This window comes from Lissotriton helveticus, chromosome 6 (genome assembly GCF_964261635.1).
Source record: "Lissotriton helveticus chromosome 6, aLisHel1.1, whole genome shotgun sequence".
NCBI lineage: Eukaryota > Metazoa > Chordata > Amphibia > Caudata > Salamandridae > Lissotriton > Lissotriton helveticus.
Genome location: NC_136067.1, coordinates 1643543953 through 1643558438, shown reverse-complemented (window position 1 = coordinate 1643558438; position 14486 = coordinate 1643543953). Strand labels below are relative to the sequence as shown.

General features: G+C 44.0%; 1 protein-coding gene across 3 annotated transcripts in view; it reads left to right on the top strand.

The window, feature by feature from the left end:
• The window catches only part of MTIF2 (mitochondrial translational initiation factor 2), a 348454-nt gene that overhangs the window by 27355 nt on the left and 306613 nt on the right, over positions 1–14486 (top strand). The window contains exon 1 of one of the 3 annotated variants that reach the window (XM_078649491.1): positions 2347–2495. The exons of the other annotated variants lie outside the window; for them this stretch is intronic. The gene's annotated coding sequence lies outside the window, so the exon portion shown is untranslated. Of the gene's footprint in view, positions 1–2346; positions 2496–14486 lie in introns of those variants that run through there. 3 annotated transcript variants of the gene reach the window in all.

Genomic DNA, 14486 nt, shown 5'->3' with positions numbered 1-14486 from the left:
GTTTCATATTGTCCAGTAGTATCTAATCCAGCAGTGATTTTGTTTCAGATTCCGTCAAAAGCAGAATGGTGTATATTAATCGACTTTTACCAAGCATTCGTCTCAATTTCTTTGCATGAGGAATCACGATAATATTCTTGTGTGATATAGAATCCCACAAGGTTATACAGAAGGTCCTTCAGTTGTTAGTCAAATCCTGAAGAAAGATCTAGAAAGTCTGACGTTTCCATGCTTGTCCATTTTAGTGCAGTATATTGATGTCCTCCTGGTCACATCCAAGACAAAAGAGGACTGTAAACATTCTACAATTGCTTTAAGTCATCTTGCCTAAAAATGGGCATAAGGTTTTCCTGACTAAAATGATGCATGATTGTAAGAAGGAAGTCACCTGTCCTGTACACCATATTTAAAAGGGTGTGAGGAAAGTCTAAAAAAATTTGTTTCTGTAATTCTGAAAATTAGTCAGCTGACCACCCACAGGGAAGTTCAGATGTTTCTTGGAATTGTTCAGTACTGTTTTCAGTGGATTCCAAACTTTTTCTTGACTCCCAAACCTCTAGTAAGGTTATGGTGATATGTTGTTACATCCAAGATCGGTACCATTTGATGGTGAATGCTCTGATGCATTTAAGAAATTGAAGGAGAGTTTGTGTCATGCGCCGGCACTTGAGGTGCCTGATTACAGTTTCAGTTTTGCTTTTTGTTCTGCAGTGAGAGAAATGGATATGCACTTTCAATTCTTACACAGAAGCATAGAGATGAAATGTACCCAGTGGCTTGCCTATCTGCTGTGTTGGATCTTGTAGCTGTAAGTCTTCTTGGTTGTTTAAAATTGGTTGCAGCTGTTTGAATTGCCATTGAACAAAGTGAAGGGATTGTTATGGGCCATACTTTGATTGATTGTATATGTCCCACATTTGGTTGAGACACTTTTGAACCGAATGAGAACACAGCATATAACCAACTGCAGACTGACTTGTTATGAGTAGACCATACTTGCAGCGGAAAACATCTTTATTAGAAGATGCAGTTTTTTTTAAATCGAGCAACACTGCTTCCTGTTTCAGACGGCAGGTGTGAAGACAAGGAAAATGATGAGATTCATGACGGACCAGATCTTAATTGTCTAGAAGTGACTGAGTTCTGTACAAAACTAAGACCAAGCATTAAAGAGACTCCTTTTTGAAATGGCTGATCTGACATTGTTGATGGTTCTTGTTTTAGAGAATAATATGGAGCATTGTGTGCTGCCCATGCAGTATATTCCATTTCTGAGACTTTAGAAGCATCTTCTCCGCCAAATGTAACTTTGGCACAAGAGGCAGAGTTGGTTGCGTTAACGAAAGGTTGCTGCTCATCACTTTGGATGTGACAATTTACACAGACAGCTGATATGGCTTTGGAATTGTCCATGGCTATGGTCACAAAGAGGTTTTATGACCTCTTCAGGAACCCCTACAAAAAGGGTGCTTACCTACTGAATTTGTTAAAAGCCATACAACAACCAAATAAAATTGGTGTTGTAAAGTGTATTGCTCATAAAACTTGAAAAGGCATAGTCATTCTTGGAAATAAGTATGCCAGCCAAGTGGTAAATAATTGTGCATTGCAAGATGAGGTAGTTGTATAATAGGGTGAAAATAGAGAATAGATAACTAATTCAATACGAAATGCAGAAAATGTGAATTGTTTCTTTATGAATTCAATGCAGACTTCTGTGAGTGAATGGAGAGGTTTCTAGGAGGATGCCTTTGATGATGAAAAAAAAAATGGGATAGACTAGGCTACTAGAAAAATTATTAAGATTTCTGTGTGAATGCTGAGCATTAAGTTCTCCTGCTTAACTCAGCATTCTGTCCCATGTGTAAATATTTGCATAAAAGGTCACATGCAGGTAGGGATAGTCTGATTAGTATATTTAAAAAGTACTGCGAAAATACAAACTTTCGAAATGTTGCTGACCATGTTTGCAGTTGATGTCTGGTATGTCATTTGAATAATCAAGGCAAAACAACAGTTACTGGTATGAACCATATTGGCAAATTAGAAAGCCCATTTAAAAGACTCCAAGCAGATTTTATTGAGGTGCCATATTGTAATGGTTTGAAGTGCACCTGGATAGTTATCGGCTTGTTTTCTAAATGGGTTGAGTCATATCCCACCAGGAAATGAGATAGCCTTACAGTTGCCAAATTGCTGTTGAGGAATTTAATATTTAGATTTGGTCTTCCTACTTCTATTGAGACTGATTGTGAAACTCATTTTATAATGAGATTTGGCAAATTATCTGCATAGTGTTTGAGATCAACCAAAAGTTTAATTGCTGTCAATCTTCTGCTGTTGCAGAGAGAGTGAAAGGCATTCTTGGAAATAAACTGACAAATATCAGTGCTTCAACTGGTTTAAAGTGACCTGGTGCCCTCCCTCTTGTATTGATGAGCATGAGAAGTGCTCTTGACAGAAGGACTGATATATCGCCCCATGAGATCATCATGGTAAGAGCAATGAAGCTTGTATATGTTCCTTCAGCTGCACTAGCTCTGATAACTGATGACGTTGTGCTAAATTAATGCAGGGATCTGGCTGATATGGGGACATATGTCTCTCAGTGGGAGAATGTGGCAATAGAAGAATCCAAAGACATTGCCTGTAATAGTCATAACCCTGGCGATTGTATTGTGAGCCAAAAGCATGTGAGGGAAGGGTGCGTTAAGTGCTGGAAGGGAACACATCAGGTAATATTGATGCTGAACACTGCCGTAAAATGTAATGGTGTGTCACAGTAGCTCAATGCTGGTCACACAAAGAGAGAGTGGGGGGGGGGGGGAGTGGGGCTGGGGAAAGAGGTGACAAATTTAACACTGGTGAAGAAAAAGAGCAAAAGCAAAATGAAGTGGTGAGGTTTCAGGTTAGTGAGATTTCTGACTAAAAAACAGAAATTCTTGAAGTCCAATTTTCAAGATCGAGATCAGAGTGAAGAGCTGTTGCAGTGCAAAAGAGGAAAGGTATGAGTAGCAGCAAGAAGTAGTAGTCTCGGATCCAAGCAGTGAGAAGTTACACTTACAGATCAAAGTTACAAATGCTCTCAAAGGGAAGAAAAGGTTCACAATGAACAGAGTAAACAAAGATGATCTGAGTTCAATTTCGAGTTTGAGCTCAAGCCAGAGTTCCGCAGAGAGTGAAGAACCTGTTGCTGAAGGGGAAACAGTTGAAGAAGATATTCTAAGGAAGAAAACTTGCAAAAAACACTGTGAACCAGAGGACCAGAATGAGAGACAAATAGATTCGGAGACGAATGAATGTGAACTGGCAAAGACAAGGAGATCAGGGAGAAAGGGAATTCCAAATCAAAAATATGCCTCGTCTCAGTGAGTGTATTTAGCTATAGGTTGGGAAGAAGATGATGATGAAACTGTTTTGAGTGCATATTTGTGAATAAGTGACAGTACAAGTTTGAGAGTGAATCAGATGCAGAGTTTTGAACCACCTTGAATTGAATAAAGAGACTTTTTGAGATTACATTTTTGAGACTGCTGTTGCACAGAGAATTGAAAATTGAACAGAAATTAAGCTTTTATAAAGAAACTGAGAATTATTTTAATTTTTTTAATTAATTTATTTTTATTAACATAAGGTTATCCGCCACATTACATACGTCTGATTGTTTTCTTTTTTCACAACATATTTTTATTGTTGACAGGCAAAGAGAGTGCCTCACACATACGTCTGATTATTATACAATTAATGAGCAGAGCGAGAAAATCTACTCTGTGTTATACAGATGGTAAGTACCAATTAGCAAGCCAACAGTCCTTTACACATATATATGGTAAGAGGCGAGAATACGAGATAATACATTCCTTACCCAGAGCCCTATCATATTACGTATTCCTGCATTATATTATCTTGAGCCCTAGCTCTCGGACAGCATTCCACTTTCCCCAGACCTCCCATTTTTTTGGAGCATCCCCTACTTAAATACACAGATCTCTCAGCTACTATGCACCAATCCAAGCCCCTCTTCCAATCGCCAAGGGATGGAGTTGTCGATACCCCCCACATCTGTGCGATATTTTGTTTGGCTACCATCATATTTACATGCCCCACCTAGCGAATCTGGCTGAGTCCCATGGAGCATGCAGCTGCTCTTCACCTGTGACAAGGACTCAGATTTCAGTGGCAAAGTGATCAACTCTTGTTTATCAGAGGTGTTTGCCTGGCTCCAGCTAAATTAACTGAAATGTAACTCCGAAAAATCGGAAATGATTTTCTTTGGTCTGCCCCCTAACAATCTGTGGCGCAGCTGGTGGCCACAGGACATGCATCCGCCCACTACCTCGGTCAGGTCAGTTAAAAACTTGAAGGTGAAACTGGACGACACCCTAAATATGAAATTCCAGATTCAAGCGGTAGCCAGACAATGTTTCGGCTTCCTGAAAATGCTAAAACAGTTCCTGCCCCTTCTCCTGGTCCCCCACAGGAAAACAGTGGTCCAGGCCTTGATAGGATCCAGGCTGGACTATGTTAATATTCTATACCTTGGACTACCGGAATACTTACTCACCTGCCTCCAGGTGGTCCAAAAAGCTGTAGCCAGCGCGATACTTTTACTTGGTCCCAGGACGCGGATGTCTCCCCACTTGAAATCTCTTCACTGGCTCCCGATCCGCAAGAGGATCTATTACAAAGCTCTTGTCCTGGCCTTTAGGGCCCTACATGACACCGGAGCCCCCTATCTTATGAAAAGAGTCCAGTTCTATCATCCGAGGCGCTTTCTTTGTTCCTCGTCCCTGTCACAAGTAAGCACACCTGTGTTCCTCCGCTCTCGAATAGGAGGTTTATCTTTTCAGGTACAAGTTGCCAAACTTTGGAACTGCATGCCGCTTACCTTAAGACAGATGCACGATCTCCTCCCATTCAGGAAGGCCCTTATGACTTGGCTGTTCCAGCAGTAGCCCCACGTTTTCCTATTTAATTCATCCTCGGAGTTTTTTTATAAGTCCGGAAATGGAATCACCCCTTCAGCTGTACACAGATCCCCCACGGTAGAGATCCCTATCAAATCCCTACATTTATGCCATAGTGCCCAGGAGTTCAGCGTCCCACAGAGGCATGGCCTGTGTAATCTTCTTTTCACACCCCAGTTTTCGCAAGTTGTGTGCTAGAGAGGGACCATTAGAGCTCTTGGCCCTTCCAGAGAAAGACGGCTTGGATCAGAGTGCTCAGCGGTATCCTCCCAGTTGGAGAACCAGGCGGTCTATAGGATAGGCTGGCTGTGGTGAGCCTCCATCCCACAACAGTGTCCTGATTTTGCTATCTATTGCTTTAAAATATGTGTCCGTACTGGAAAGAGCGTGTTCTGTAGCACATAGAGAAAGCAGGGCAGTGCCATCATTTTAAAGAGTGCTGCTCTTCCTAATAAAGAAAGAAGGATAGATCTCCAATTGGACCATAACTTTTAAGACATGTCAAGAGACAAAGCAGATCTTTAGTTGTGAATACCTTTGGCTCAGTGGTAACGTGGATGCCCAGGTATCGAAAACTCTCTGTTGCGACATGGGACTCACATCCTGAAGGGAGGTGGGGTGTTGGACCGTGGAGGACAAATATCACTGATGTGGTCCAATTAATCAGATATCCAGAGTAATCCCCCAAGATCGACAGGATGCTCATCATTCTGAGGATGGTAGACCTGGGGGAGGCCACATAGAGAAGAATATTGATGGCATATAACGAGAAAACCCTGGACGCTCTTCCGTTTACCACCACGTGCGCCCAAGGCTTTGAATATAATCGCAGCAAAGACAAAAATCATGGGCCAAAGCCCATGTGGTGGAGAACAGCAAAGAGATTTGGTCACTCCATGGTGTCAAAGGCCATGAGGGCGTTGAGAGAAAGGATTGCCACTTCTTCGTAGATTTTTGTGAGCCCGAACCAGGACCCGATGGAATTGGCGCAGATTTAGCGCTGTATTGCGACCAGGGATAAACCCTGATTGGTCTGGATGGACCAGTTTTGTGGGATTAAACATAATGCCAAGAGCTTGGCCAGGATCTTTGCTTCTGCATTAATAGGGAAATGGGCCTGTAAGAAGCACATTGTTCCGGTGGTCTGCCCTCCTCTTGTATTATAACCACCAAGGTGAGTCTCTGTTCCTCTGGGAGTGTGCCCATTTTCCTACTTTCTTTGAACACTTTCAGGAGGTAGGGCCCTAAAGTTGGTGCTGTGGGTTTATATAGTTCTATAGGCATCCCACTGACCCCGTTGCTTTGCCTGGCTACAGTGCTCAAATGGCCTGTTTCACTTTCTTCCCTGTGAGGGAGCTCTCTACAAGCACCACCTCATCAGGAGAAAGGGTCAGGTGAGGGCTAACCCTTAAGAAGGTTAGGTAGTCTTTTTCCAAGCCATTCCTGTCGAAAGTGTATAGTTTAGAATAATAGGTTGCGGATGTATCTGCAGTAGCTTGTTGATCTCTTAGGTGCTCTCCGTTTGGCGACTTTATCGCTGCCACCCATCGGTGCGGGCGATCACTCTAGCCAGGCAAGCAACTTTCCCATTCAGTCTCCCAGTTCATTCACCCGTTGCTGTGTAGCTTTATTCTTAGTCCTAACCACTTCTGCAACTACATCCCTGTACTTCTGTTGTTTCAAGCATAAGCGGTGTGTGTGTCTATTTGTATATCCTACACTAACTGGGCTTCTAGCTTCAGAATCTCCTGCTCAAGCGCACCTACTGTGGCACATCTATCCTGTTTATGTCCTACCATCAGTGACAGGGGGTGACCTCTGATTACTGCAATGTAGGCTTCCCAAAGCCTCAGTGAAAGCTCATTTTTGTTGAAATAGTGGGTTGTCTGTGTTAGGAGTTTCTCACGTATTCCTGGAAGTTTGAGGAGCCAGGGATCTATAGACATTGTGTCCCTCACTCGTGGAGAGCCTTAACAGTATCTGTCCCACACAGGAGAATAGTGTGATATACCCCTCGCTAGGTGTCACACACCATAACAATTTGTCAGGAAAGAGGCCGATGAAATGAGCTGGTCAATGCAAGACATGCTACAGTGGGCCCTGGAGTGGACATTGAAGTGTTGTGAAGAGGGGTTAAAAGCCTTCCAGACATCCACTGTTCCCAGTGCAGCTAAAAACTCTGCGAGTTGGGTTTTAGGAGGGATAGTCCGCCTAGGGGATGTTGGTCCATGGTATCATTAAGTGTCCGGGAGAGTGTCATTATGCAAGCCGGAGTTACATAGACAGATATAATGTTGATCTTCTCCCCTTCCCATGTGCTCTTCAGAGCAGCATATCTGCCCGGTTTGTCTGTCCAGGTCTTATTAACTGAAAGTGGGATACTCGTCCCCTGGAGCTGGAAGTGTAGCCCATGTGTACCACCATTTTATAGCCCCAACGGCCAAGTGCCTTATACATGCAGTACCTAAAAGATGTCTTTTCTGCAATAGAATGATGTCCGGAGAGTGTCTCTTGATGTATTGGAGCACTACTCCTATTTTAATGTCCCCCACTCCGTTAACGTTGCAGGATAGGAGGCTAAGCTCTGGGATCTCTGGTCCTGTCCCTACGCTCATATATCTATATGGGGTCTTTTCCTCCCCCTCCCCAACCCTTGTCATTGGATCCACTTAGACTATTGCTTCTCACCTACATTGAGCCGATCAACCAAATCAAGAGGTGCAACGTGGCATACCTAAACCTAAGTTTCCATAGCAAAGTTTGGAGAGCAGAATCATGATCTCTGAAGTGAAAGAGCCGGGCAAGTAGGGGGCGCAGCGGTGCTCCAGCCTGAGGGCGACCTCCCGGTACTCTGTGTGCTCTTTCCATGGAGAAGAACTTGGAGAGTCCGCTACGTTGGAGGTGTTTAAGGATGAGTTCCTCCACGAACAGATCTGCAGCCTGCTCTTCTGCACCTACTCGGACCTCCAAAATTCAGACATTCCTTCGTTTGGATCTGCCCTCATAATCTTCTAGTCGCTCTTCCAAAAATCTATTTGAGGCCTCTAGTTCTCCAACTTGCGTCTTGAGACATTTTGTGTCCTGCAGTAAGGTGGTCGTTGAGTCTTTCACTTCCTTGACGTGAGACCCTAAGTCTATGCGAAGTTTCAACTCAGTACGAACTCCCTGTATGGCTGTCATGATGTCACAAAGAGATAAATTGGCTTCATCTGGTGCCTGTGAGACGTCGGAGGCCAATTGGTCCTGAGAGCTCTCTAGGGCTTCGAGCCTCTTTGCTTGCTCAAGTTTGTCTATCTTCGTCTGATGGTACCCCTTCGCGTTCTTTCCACTGGTCATCTTACAATTTATCCAACTAGCTTTGACTGGGGCTGGAGGGGACCGGCGGTACTCGCCGCCGCCTGCAAGCTGAATTCTAGGGTGTCGGACGTGGCCTCTCGGGTTTCTCCCCACGTGATCCCCCTTCTAGGTGCCCAGTATCATTCGTGGCATGGGTCCCTCACAGGTGGTGTATATCTCACAGTACACCAGGTGGTATATATCAAGTTGCATTAGTATGATTCCACAGGAGATCTGTTCGCTCTGCGGGGGAGTGAAATCACACAGTGCTCCAGGATGGTCTTTCTCACTGTCCCTCGCTGAGGCAGTGATAGGGCTATGTAAACCTCTTTTGTCTCCCGCCCCTCCCCTCCCCACCGAGTCATCTCTGTATTGACTGGTATGTAGAAGAGTGAGTTTGGAGACGGGGGTTATGGCACAGTTACTGTTTGTTGGTCTCAGATGTCTTCCCTAGTGGTCTTATAGCTCTGGTGGGTGTGTGATCCGTATTCCCCTCCCCCGAGAGGTTCAAGGTGTCTCTAGAGGATCAAGTTGGTTGTTGTTTCGGGGCCTCCCCCACAAGTTCCAGGATAATCCCTCCTCACCTCATTCACAGAGTAGCATTCCAGACAGATCTAAGTTGGTTTGGAGGTCCTTGTCAATACGTCCGGTGCGCGGACTCCACACCGGACCTCTATGATGCAAAGTGATGCCCCCGCTGACAATTGTATAAGACGCTCCCTGTGGGGGTGGGGAGTAAAGTAAGTCACCGGTCTGCAGGCCTCCCGTAGTCCCAGGGGCAGCTTCCACTTTCCACTGCCCCAAACCGCACTTACTCTGTAGGTCCAGAGGATCCCGTTTGATGTTGAAATCCCGGCCGGGCTGCACATCTCGACCCCGCTGGGAAGGAGATTCCCCCAACCAGCAATTCGCCGCTCTTTGTTCCTGTGGTGGAGCGGACAGGCGTCCCTGTATCTGTCTATCCTCGTGACCGTATTCAGCCAGGTCGGCTTCAGGTCCAAGAAGGTCCGCAGCCCCACGGTCCTCCAACACGCAGGGGGAAATTAAGGCCGCTGCTCCTCCCAGGTCCCAAGGCCGCTGCGTCGCACTCTCTCACAGAGCCTCGGGACTGGATTCCTACAAACAGCACCCACACGGCAGTATCAGAACAGCCTCAATTAGGGTAAGAAGCCAATGGAGCTCGGATCGATGTACGGATTTTTGGGGGATTACGGTGGCGGGTCTCGGAGCCGCTTCGCTAAGCAACAATCTTCCTTGAATGTTTGTTTTGATTATTGTTTTAATAAAATAAGAAGTAAAAAAAGGAAAATATTGTTGTAAAAGTTTTTTTTTTCTTCTTTTGTACCACAACAAGAGTTTTTGTCACAATAGGAAATAAAGTACAGCAAATGCTGTAAAGTTGAAGGGTCAATGTTGTAGTAATAATATTAGTAGTTTTAGCGTGACTGTTGTTGTCCTTACCTACTCCTGTGGCATATGCTTCAGATTGCGTTAATAACTACTAATACTACTAAAAGAAATGAATTGAAACATGATGTACCAGTGCTTAGAGAAAATTTAGTTAGTGGATTTAAGGATAATGGGTATACTAAAATAATAGAAGAAAATGTATATAGAATGAAGGTTAGTGGGTGCTATGTTTGTGCCTATGTACAACTTCCTATTTCTTACTCGCTCTTATGTATTATATATAAATTTTGTTATATTTGTTTTTATTGGCATTTTGCAATAGATCTTGTACAATGAACAAGCAACATAGTTGACAGATCAGGGGAGTTGTGGGAGAAGGGAAAAGCATAAGGAATATTGTATGAGACATCGTCTCGAAGGACACTCCAGGATGTATTAATAAAAATTGTATATATACTACATATCACAGCCTTTACCAAATTAAGTCTCAGTCATAAAAAGAAAGAAACAAGATAAATCAAATTTCAGAACTCCTAATCTAGGAAAGGGAGAGCGGAAGGTTGTTAATAGAAATGATATCGAGTGAGTCACCCCATTGAATGGGTTAAATCCACACCTATGTGGTTTGTGATGATGCTTGGCTCCGGTCGAGCTTACCCGAATCTCTATGTTGGAGGCAGGAGTTTAATGGTTCCTAGATTTCCTTAGGTCGGGAATGAGGGGGCATCAGTTCCTACTATATGGACAATTGTTCTTGCCAAAATGTAATATTGTGTAACCAAGTTGTAAGTGTGGGACGAGTTCCCTACCCCATGCATGGCCACTCTTCTCTTTGCCAACAACGTCATCATGCCAATAAGGCGGCGATGTGACTTAGGGGAGTTTTTAACATAACCCAATAAACCAACTAATATAGGCCGTGGAATCTGAAATCCAGTGATCATATGTATGTGCACAAACACCTCATCCCAAAAAGATGCCTCCCTTGTACACAACCACGTCAGGTGCAAGAATTAAGTTTGTGGTGCTTTTCAGTGCAAACAGGGTGAATCGGCCGCCAATCCAATGAGATATAATTGTTTAGGAGTGCGGTAGACGTGTTGTAAATATTTCAAATGAATGAACCTCAACCGGAGGTTTTGGGGACAGGAATTGCAATTGTCCACAGCAATAAGCCACTGGGTGTCTTTAATAGGTTGTCAGGTTCTGCCAGACTGTAAAACGCCACTGACCTTAAGGAGACAACCAGCAGGGATGATGGTGCGATGATTAAATTCTCCCATTCCCCTCTGCGTAAACCCCCAAAGAGCGAAACCACCACTGCTTTGGTAGAAAACATACAGGGGAAAAGGGGAATGGATAAAACAAATAAAGATACTGTAATGACTGGTGTCGTCTTCTAACCTATCACCTGACAAGCAGATAGGCACTGCTTCAGAAAAAACACCACCCAGAGGAATGCTCTGTATGCAAGAAAGGAGAAAGAAATGTGACGAAAATCACCTAGTCATACACAACTGAAAACGGAGGATGCCCACAAGCATACTCGCAGTCATGCAAGCAGCAATAAGGACTTATCCAGAAGAAATCAGCAATAGGATATCCAAGGGGGAGATATACAAATGTATTGTGGATCATTCCTCACCAAAAGCACGATTCTATTAAAAAACCATAATACTGCTATCGAAACAAAACAAAAAGAAGGCAAATTGTCTCGACCCACGAAATCAACCGAATGTTGTTGTTAAGAATAACAAGAAAGAAGTAAATATTTAACTCCTTTATTCAAGGCCAACACGCATGCTCCTAAAGCGTGGAGTGCAGCTGCAGTCAGCTCGGCGACCAGCTGGTAACTGTCACTTGTGACAGTTATCAGCTGGTGACCTCACTGCCGGTACGGTGTCCTCGCAGGGACACTGGCGGGCACACAGGGTAAGGTGTCCTGTGAGGGACACGCGTATTATGAACACAACACACCCCCGTTCCTTGGGGAGAACTGGAACCAACAAAGACAGGAAGGGAGTGTAGGACTCCGCTACCCACATATATAGTCCTTAAGTTTAGCTGGCGGTCCCAACAGTCTACCAGCCCTGCTTCTGTCCATAGGTTGCGCCAGGTCACAGACCGGGATGGCAGGTAGCCTGCGCCTTGTGCCTGCAGGTCTGGATGAAGAGGCCAAACAGTCCTCTGGTCGGGTGCCTTCGTGCTTACAATCATCACTTCTCTGTCCTAGGGTTGCAGGAAGTTCAATGTCAGAATTAGTGTCAGAAAAGTATTGTCTTGCCGTACTATCCTTCCGCGTTCCGGATTGCACTGCAGTAGTCTTAAACAGTGTGTTGCCCACTGTATCGGTTCCGGGATGTTTGCGAACTGACGATGCTGAGAAACGCCAGGCTTTCCCATCATTCAAGCGTGCAGAATTGCAGTACCCTTCACGAACGGTAAGAGGTTTGGTGTATCTCTCTTGACCCTTGCCGGCGTGTCTGCTTCTTCTCACCTTTGACACATATCCCGCCTTGTTTTTCACCTCCCTCGTAACTCTTGCTCCTAGATTGTGCTTGAGCTGATCTTTCTTTCACCATCACTGTAGCCCAGTGTACCCTACGGGCAGTCTTAACCCAGCCCACATTGTCCTTTGTAAGTGGAGTCCGTCCGCGCATGAGTACAAATGGGCTGTTGCCAGTAGACTCGCTCGGCGTTATCCTGTAAGCCCACACTGTTTTCATTATTTCTCTCTTCCAGTCCAGTTGGTCTTAAGTGGCCATCTGAATATTTCCTTCAAGTACTCTGTTAAATTTCTCTACGGCTCCGTTGCCCACAGGGTGGTATTTTGACGTTGTTATGTGTTCGATGTGGTGCTTCTTCATGTATCCTTTGAATATGTCTGAGGTGAATTGTACCCCGTTACCACTTACTAACTTTTTTGGTAATCCCTCGCGCGTAAAGGTGTCTTCCAAGAATTGGACCACGTGCAGGGAATCGGCTTTTTTATTGACCCTTATTACTGGCCATTTCGTGTAGTGGTCAATTAAAATCATTATATATTGTAATTCATTTCCGTCAGACACTGGCCCAATTACGTCGATACCAATCGTTTCCCAAGGCATGGATGGGATTACTATGTCTTTGTTCTTCATTTGTTCCTCCAACCATTCATCTCTTGTTATTTTGTTGGAACATTCCCTTACATTTGCTATGTGTGACTCTTCCATTTCATTTGCTTTAGTGTCATTGTTGGTCTTGGTAGGCATTCTACCTTGAGATTCTGTGTAGTCGTATGCGTGTAGTCGTATGGCTCCCGGCTGTTAGGATCCAGCTTGATACCTAGACTTCCCTGGTCCATCCATCCAAGTACAGATGGTCCTACCCTTGATACATAGAGTTTACATTGAGCCTCTCTACTCTTGAATATGAACCTGAGAGTCCTGTACCCTAATATTTCAATTGGTTTTTCCTCAAATGATTTGATAATTATGTCCGGTTCATTGAGTCTCTCACCTATCACCTCCTTGAATTTAGCTTTCCATACCTTTTCATTCACGATGGTGTAAGGTGAGCCTGTATCTGCAGCTATATTTATTTCCACCCCACCAATTGTCATGGTACACATCGGTTTTCTTGTCTTGGCTCCTTTTCCTGTTACCTTTACTTGTTCTTGGTAATCGTCTATGTTAAGGATGTACATGTTGATGTCTTCATCCGTGCCATCATCCAACTCATCTTCTTCGTCTGCCACTGCTTTTACATGTTGTGGTTTCTTCCTATTACATGCCTTGTTGAAATGACCAATTAGTCCACAGAATGTGCACCTTGCTTCTCGTGCGGGACATCTAAAATCATATGCCATGTGTGCAGTGCTTAGGCATCGGTAACAATATCCTTTCCCCCGTTTCTCTTGTCTTCTTTCTGGTTGGATATTGTCTTCCTTTCTTACAGTTTGCTTGCTGACTTTTCAACTCTTTTGATCGGACACCTTGCTGACCTGGTCACATTCTTTCTTTATTTTTTCATCTTTCAACACTGCTTTGGCACACCGTCCAGTAAGCTCCGCTTTCCTCGCTATGTCAACTTTGTTCTGTAGTGGGTACTCTCCCTTTGCCCAAAGATTATCTTGAATGTTCTCATTTGAACCTTGCATTACTATTTGATCCCTTATTAGTAATCGTGTAGTCCTCCAAAACGACAGTTAATCGCTAGATCTTTAAGAGCAGATACATAATCATCTATTGTCTCCTCCTTCCCTTGTTTCCTATGGAAAAATTTGTATCGGTCTACCCCAACACAAACTGTAGGTTTATAGTATGCGTTTAGGTCATCAATCGCGTTGGAGAACACATCACCATCATTTCCACCTCTTGTTTTTTTGTTCATGGAATTATATACTTTTATTCCTCCTGCACCTAAGTTGTGCATTAACATCTTGTACTTTTTTTCAGGCTTCAATTCAGCATCTTCTTCAATTGTGGAAATGTAGTTGAGGAAATAGTCCCTCCACTCTTCCCACTTTAAAACTGGTACACTTCCAGCACGCAGAAATGCCTCAGGGGGTGAGAGATTCCATATACATCCTGTAGCTAAGTCACTCATTTTCTTTTATCTGTTGTTTTGGTTTGAGTAAAATACTTCAGGGTTGTTTACACTACTATGCAATTTTTCCCTTTATTTTCCTACTGCTGCTAGGTAGATATACCTCTGTTTCAAAGGCGTGACTATGGTAATGTACTTCTGTGTTTATAGTCACTACTACGCTAAGTTGCCTTATTTCTTTCTGCT